The sequence below is a fragment of the Cydia fagiglandana genome, chromosome 22, assembly GCF_963556715.1.
Source record: "Cydia fagiglandana chromosome 22, ilCydFagi1.1, whole genome shotgun sequence".
Classification (NCBI taxonomy): domain Eukaryota; kingdom Metazoa; phylum Arthropoda; class Insecta; order Lepidoptera; family Tortricidae; genus Cydia; species Cydia fagiglandana.
In genome coordinates, this window is record NC_085953.1 from 4,470,432 (window position 1) to 4,477,731 (window position 7,300).

The following is a 7,300-nucleotide window of genomic DNA, read 5'->3' on the forward strand; positions in this document are numbered from 1 at the left end:
CTGTACAGACCGACTGCAACCCGATTGCAACCTATACAGGATCTGCACGCTGACATTGCATACAAAAAATTGAGTTCTCATACAAATTGCAGTCGCGTTGCAGTCCGTGTGTACCGGCCTTTACAGAAACTAAACAGGCACAAGCCTTTGAACCGCTTCAATAGCAAATTTTTAAATTAAATCTTTCAAAAATATAAAAGACATTCAAAGTCTTCCCGGGCATGTGAGTGTTCACGGGTCTGAAAACGTTTACTTCCAAAAGTATTATATAAAACGGGCTATTTTGCTGCTCCTCAAATTAGCCTTCTGTTACCGCACCTGCCCATTGGAGTAAAAAACGTGATCTTGGTGCGTAGCCAACATGCCAATCGTTTACGCTACGTAGCGAACGAAACGCAACTATCACACGCGCTAAGCAGCACGCAACACGCCGAAATGATCTATTCGCCTTCTTCCTTGCGCTATCCCGGCATTTTTGCCACGGCTCATGGGAGTCGAGGGTCCGCTTGACAACTAATCTCATGATTTGACGCAAGCACTTCTTTTTACTAAAGCGATCTAACCATCCAACCCAGAGAGGAAACTAGGCTTAGGCTTGGGATTAGTCCGGTTTCCTCACAATGTTTTCCTTCACCGAAAAGCAACTGGTAAATATCAAATGATATTTCGTAAATAAGTTCCGAAAAACTCGTTGGCCGGGGTTTGAACCCGCGACCCCGGATTGAAAGTCGCACGCTCTTACCGCTAGGCCACCAGCGCTCTCGAAACGTATAATTGTCACTGCCGCACTAATATTGAAGAGTGATAGAGAGAGATGACTACGCTACGCTACAGAGCGTTAAATATTAGCATGTTGGCTAAGAATCCTGAAACCCACATAATAAGTCATTCTTACCGTGTTTTACGTGTTTTGCATAAGGACTGTTTTTGCTTGTATTACAGACTTTCTCTCTTGGTTAGCCCGTAACAATTATAAAAGTTCAAAGGTAGAATCGTCATAGTTGCTCCTTAGGGCAGTCACTCTAGAAAACTGCTTCGTATATTAAAGTTATAATTTCACGTTGCAGGGCGATAGCCTTAATAGTGAAAATTATTAAGTAGCATAATTATTTATTATATACCTACGAGTAAGTAGGTAGTTAAACATATTCAGGGTGGTTAAAAAATAACTGCATTCCCATTGCCAGGGATGTTTTGGGATTATATTGACCAACTTTTACTATGGGACCAACCCCGAAATCGCGAAAAGAAAATTTGGCTTTTCAAACATTGGCTGGTCCATTTTCTATGGGAGGGTAAATTTACTTTATTTTCTATGGGAGGGTACCACTACTTATATTTATGTAACTATAAAATTAGTTTAGTAGATAGGTACCCTAAAATCAGGTAACTAACATTGCCTACACGGGTTCGACGACGAAAATATTGATAAGTAATTAGCAAATTTAGTATTGTATGTACATTGTACAATATGCACTACATATGTACCTACCCATTTTTTCAACCTTTATTTTGTACCTAATTTCTGGTATATTAATTTAAAAAGAATGTGCATTATTGCTATCACTCAGTAAAATGATTAGGTACCTAATACGTAAGTATGTACTTCATAAGTAATACCTAAAAAAATACATAAATATTATTGTTAAGCACAAACTATCAACTAATCACGCTATACTTATACCAGTTGTACCTAACAGCTTTAAAACAACAAAAACAAACCAATTTTAGCCGCATCTTACACTTCGTCATACAGTGCGCCGTAGACTTAAATATCCCATTTAATTTTAAACGTTATTACCAAGCAATAAGAAACATATTCGAACTAGTTTTCTATTGAAGAGAGGATAGTAAACGCATTAAAAGTTCGTCAAGCTAAAATGTACCTTATTTCTATTTGTTTAAAGCCGTTTGCGCAGTTAGGGCTAACACGTGCGCCGGCGCACGTGAGGTTGCGCAACGCAAGGTCGTGTTATGTAATGTATCTAGTCGAGATACTTTGTGTACTGGCGAGCTAATGTCAAGGCAAAGGATTAGATCGTTTTAGAGTAGTTCGGCGTTGTGATAGCTAGGTAACTAGGTAGTTTTTAGGGTTCCGTACCCAAAGGGTAAAAACGGGACCCTTATTACTAAGACTCCACTGTTCGTCTGTCTGTAACCAGGCTGTATCTCATGAACCGTGATAGCTAGGCAGTTGAAATTATGTATTTCTGTTGCCACTACTTATACCAACAAATACTAAATAATTTAGTGGGGCTCCCATACAACAAACGTGATTTTTGCCGTTTTTTATGTAATGTAACCCTTCGTGCGCGAGTCCGACTCGCACTTGACCGGTTTTTATTTCATCGGACCCTAAAACGGGTTATGCTTTTAACAAGGTGCCTGTATTGTATAGGTATGTATGTAAGTAAAATATAAAAGGACATAAACATATCCTTTTTGCGACTATAATGTCGTGCGGTCCACGCCTCAAAACTACTGTGCCGATTTTAATGAATAAAGTGTCAATCGTCAATCGTGGCTTTCCATCGAAAAGAGTCCTTGGCACATGAAGCAAAAGGATCCTTCTCTGATACCGATTAAATAGGGGAACGAGGTTCGATTTTTCCGGCCAACTCAGATTTCCATGTTAAAAAAAAAACAAATTACGAAAGAAACCGTGTTTGTCAATCACTTCCGTGGACATACTTTTGTGGAAATGACGATAGAATTGTTTTTCTTCTGACGTAAATTGCTTGACAGATTTTAAATATTATAGGACATTCTTACACGGATTGACTAAATCCCACCATCGGCTTCACAGGCAGGGTCATTACCCACTAGGCCAGACCGGTCGTCAACTATAGGTACTTAAAAAAAAGATAAAAAAAAATAAGTAAATATTTTTTTGTAAAGATCATTATTATTCCTCATAGCTGGCCTCTATTTTATAGCGAAGTGGTTTAAGGTTAAAAATAGTTCGCTAATCATTATGTGTACGGAAATGTAGACATTTTATTGCGTAATCTACATTACCAAAACATTATCCTTGTCACAAGATACAACCAGTGTTACAAATATACCGGGTGTTGCCTGTAACACGAGCAAATAATTAAAACACATATTATAATCCTCAAATTGATTGTAAAACTTTTGTTTGTGTTGTGTTGTTTGTTAAACAACTTTTAAAAATTATGAATCCTTTATACTTCCTCTTTTGCATACATAAATATTCCCTTCAATGTACGCTAATATCAGTGTATTTAACGTTGCTTGTCACGCTATAAATATAACAAAATTTGCAATACATTGCGTCTTAGAATAAACTTTGAAGAGTAATAAAAATTAAAACATAAGTTATTTATAAAAGTTGCTGAACAAATGCTGGTTAGTTTGAGGAGTACAGCCTACTGTTTAATTTAATGCTCCTATTACAGGAAACACCCAGTATTGAATCAGCGGCCGATCGTGATATCCGCCAGATCATGAAAGGCACACCTATCGTGAACGTGAAAATCATTGTCTCGTTCCCTGAGTCGACGAATCCCCGATACGCGGGGCCTATATTTCTGGGCAGTTTGCCCTTCGGGCATCTGAAGCAATCTAACGAACTTATCCGACCTATCTACAGGTTTGATGTGACTACCGTCAAAGTTACACAGGCACTTTAGGATCGGGCAGACATTACGATCGGTCGCCAACATTGATACAGTCAATTGATAACTCCTTTTAAAAAGGCTATATTGGCAGCGGTACCCAACAGACGATAGAAAACTCAACTATTAATTTGAAACTGAAAAATTTGGTATAGTCTACCGGCGCGATTCGGAAAATGAATTAGAGATTCACTAGATATGAAATAGTAAAGATATGTGACGTTCCACGGCAAAAGGTACCATTGCCCCGGCTGAATATTAGAGCGGCGTTAATAATAGCGTAAGCGCCAGCCGCCATAAAGTACCTTTTGCCGTGGAACGTCACATATCTTTACTATTGCATATCTAGTGAGTCTCTAAATCATTACCCGAATGGCGCCGTACTGGTCCACCAGCCAAACTCTCCACCCAGAGATTTTTTTCATAAGTATTTTAACGCCATGAGGAATAACCTTATTTACATGACGCTGATTATATTGTGCTAGAACTTATTTTTCAACGTATGTTCCTTATTTGATCGCCACATTCACAGACTTTGTTGTTTCAAACAAACTGCGCCGCGGTAAAAGTCTAGAATATTCCAAGAAAAATACTTAAAGAACATTCCAGAAAAACTCGTGGCCGGTTATTTTAAAAACAATAGAACAAATACTTGCTTACAAAGAAAGGGCTTGCGAACTGTCCCTTCCGAAAGGTCTTAAATCTTAGCTTTTTTTCAGTTCAATTATGTTCTAATGGAATGGAAAGATGGTCACGTGGCTCTGCCAAGTTTTCCATAGGTTTACAGAGTTCTCCGTACAATACACTCGCCTACTGGCGTTTCGCAACTTTGAAAACATTTTTGTTCTCAATTTATTGAGAGAGTTTTATTTATTAGGTAGGTACAAGGTATTCCTGTGGCTTTTCCAGTGAGTTACTCCGTCTGACTTTTCTGGTCGTATTTTTTAACTCGCATAGTTATATTACATAATATAAATAATATTACCAAAGTAACTATCGCTTATTGAGAAAAATAAAGATATAGCGAAACTAAATCATACACACATACGTGATAGGTACATACCTATAAACCGCGATAGTCTTGAAAATATTATGTTGGTTCGCAAATTAATACTATATGCACAAAATCATTACACTCAAATTTTCCAGGGAAAATCCTCCTAATTTACTCATTTTTATCTTCGCTTTTAGTCTAAAAACCGACTTTCATTACCCCAATTTAATAACGACTCAAAATTTAATATCCATTGGATAACACAAATAACATCCAAATACGCTAAATCAATATTGTCAAATATATTAGTATCAGCATCACCGCAAAATTTCCGTTAGACGTCGTCAAATAGCATGGCAAACTACGACATAATACCATTTGTGTTATGTCACCCATTTTCTTGTTTTAAATCGAGGATTATCATTTTATTTCCTTGTTTATTTATATCGAAACCGGAAGATAGAAATCATATGGGTTATTGTGTGGTATGTATAGTATTAAAGTGGTCCGCTGTAGCTAAATTCTTATACTACTCTGTCACAGCGATGTTGTGAGTACTCGTAGTGTCATGGACGTCACATTAAATTAATAGGTTAGGTAGGTTAGGCTCGTTAGGTAGCTTCAGATGCCCGAAGGGCAAACCGCCCAGAAATAGGAGCCCCGCGAAGCGGGGCTCCGTCTAGCTAAGTTGTTTGTGGACTAACACTCGCTACGCAGAACGCGAAACTAACGCTAGTGGGGAAATATGCGACCGGGAATAATGCTATCCGGAACTAACGCGAGTGGGGAAAAATGCGATCGGGAATAATGCTACGCGGAACCAACGCGTTTGGGGCACTGATCTACTCGATGTTGTCAGTAGGGGAATTCGTCACATTTAAAAAGGGTAAGTAGTCCTAAAAGTTGATTTTCGATAGAAAAATTAAATTTCGCGTGTTTTTTATTGATAGGTGTTTCAGTTATAAATTGTATTTTGTTATTTTTATCACTGTCATTCAAATAATTGAAAAGCGATGAAGATGGAGACAGACAATTATAACTCAATAAATAAACAAATTACAATACAATTCAAATACTTTGTACAGCACACCTCAAAACAATAACATAATAACACACACTTATTTAAGTAAAGGTAAACAAATTGTTTTCTCTGTCTCATCGCAAAAAACCGGTCTCTAAATCTAAACTGTTTTCATAACTGTTCTGTCAGCTTAACTGAATACATACATGCCTATTGATACTATAGTTCGTTTTTTAGGGTTCCGTACCCAAAGGGTAAAACGGGACCCTATTACTAAGACTTCGCTGTCCGTCCGTCCGTCCGTCCGTCCGTCTGTCACCAGGCTGTATCTCACGAACCGTGATAGCTAGACAGTTGAAATTTTCACAGATGATGTATTTCTGTTGCCGCTATAACAACAAATACTAAAAACAGAATAAAATAAAGATTTAAATGGGGCTCCCATACAACAAACGTGATTTTTGACCAAAGTTAAGCAACGTCGGGAGTGGTCAGTACTTGGATGGGTGACCGTTTTTTTTTTGCTTTTTTTTGTTTTTCTTTTTGCATTATGGTACGGAACACTTCGTGCGCGAGTCCGACTCGCACTTGCCCGGTTTTTAGCATTGTAAAAAAGGTAAACAATCTAGACGTGTCTTAAGCTTAGAATAAATTTAAAAGTGGAAAAATTACTGTCTTGGGTGAGACTTGAACTCACGGCCTCTGGATCGATACTCCAGCGCTCTGCCATCTGAGCCACCAAGACCTCATCCCTAGCCAGCAAATCTTTCCACCATATTATAGGTCAAGGGGACCCTTAGCGACATCTACCGTAAGAGTGTTATACTTCTTAAACGGCTACCGGAGTTCCAAGTCATATTGGAAATTCACCAATTACGATGTGCTACCCATACTAATTTTAATTTTTAACAAGCAGAAACGTCTGCGAACGATGCTATTAAGCTTAGAATAAATTTAAAAGTGGAAAAATTACTGTCTTGGGTGAGACTTGAACTCACGGCCTCTGGATCGATACTCCAGCGCTCTGCCATCTGAGCCACCAAGACCTCATCCCTAGCCAGCAAATCTTATTCTAAGCTTAATAGCATCGTTCGCAGACGTTTCTGCTTGTTAAAAATTAAAATTAAACGTGTCTTGTTATTGAAAAACACTTTTGAAAAATAAGTCACGGCAAATATGTAACAATATTGAATCATATACGATTAATTACATTCTCTTGATTTCATAAGTAATAGAACTTACTGATTTTTAAAAAGCGTTTTTCTATGCTAAAAAAAACTAACTATATTTTAGTCTAACTCTAAGGTTGCCTTTTCACTGACACGAAGAGGTACTTACCCAGGATATGTTTTTTTGTCCCGATGACATATTTACGCCCCACCAACTAAATAATCAGATTCCAAAATACAGACAGACTGCTGAATATTTATTACATTTAGTAAAAAACTTTTCCTTTTAAAAAATGAACGTTAAAATGCCACGTGACCTGAAACTGAAACCTGTACAATATTTCTCTTGTTTAATTCCCAACATTAAGGGCCCGATTCGGATTTTGAAATAGATATATATTAGATATCTTTTAGACATCACCAAGATACGATAACGATATGTTTAAGATCTAACCTGTCAAATTTGACATTTGCGTGA

At 37.6% G+C, this 7,300-nt stretch overlaps 2 non-coding genes across 2 annotated transcripts; both read right to left on the reverse strand.

Moving 5' to 3' along the window:
* Positions 1–6,325: 6,325 nt before the first annotated feature.
* On the reverse strand, positions 6,326–6,398 carry Trnad-auc (transfer RNA aspartic acid (anticodon AUC)). The gene has a single exon. It is a non-coding gene; the product is annotated as a tRNA-Asp (tRNA).
* A 228-nt stretch (positions 6,399–6,626) lies between these two features.
* Positions 6,627–6,699, reverse strand: Trnad-auc (transfer RNA aspartic acid (anticodon AUC)). The gene has a single exon. It is a non-coding gene; the product is annotated as a tRNA-Asp (tRNA).
* Between the last annotated feature and the right edge of the window lie 601 nt (positions 6,700–7,300).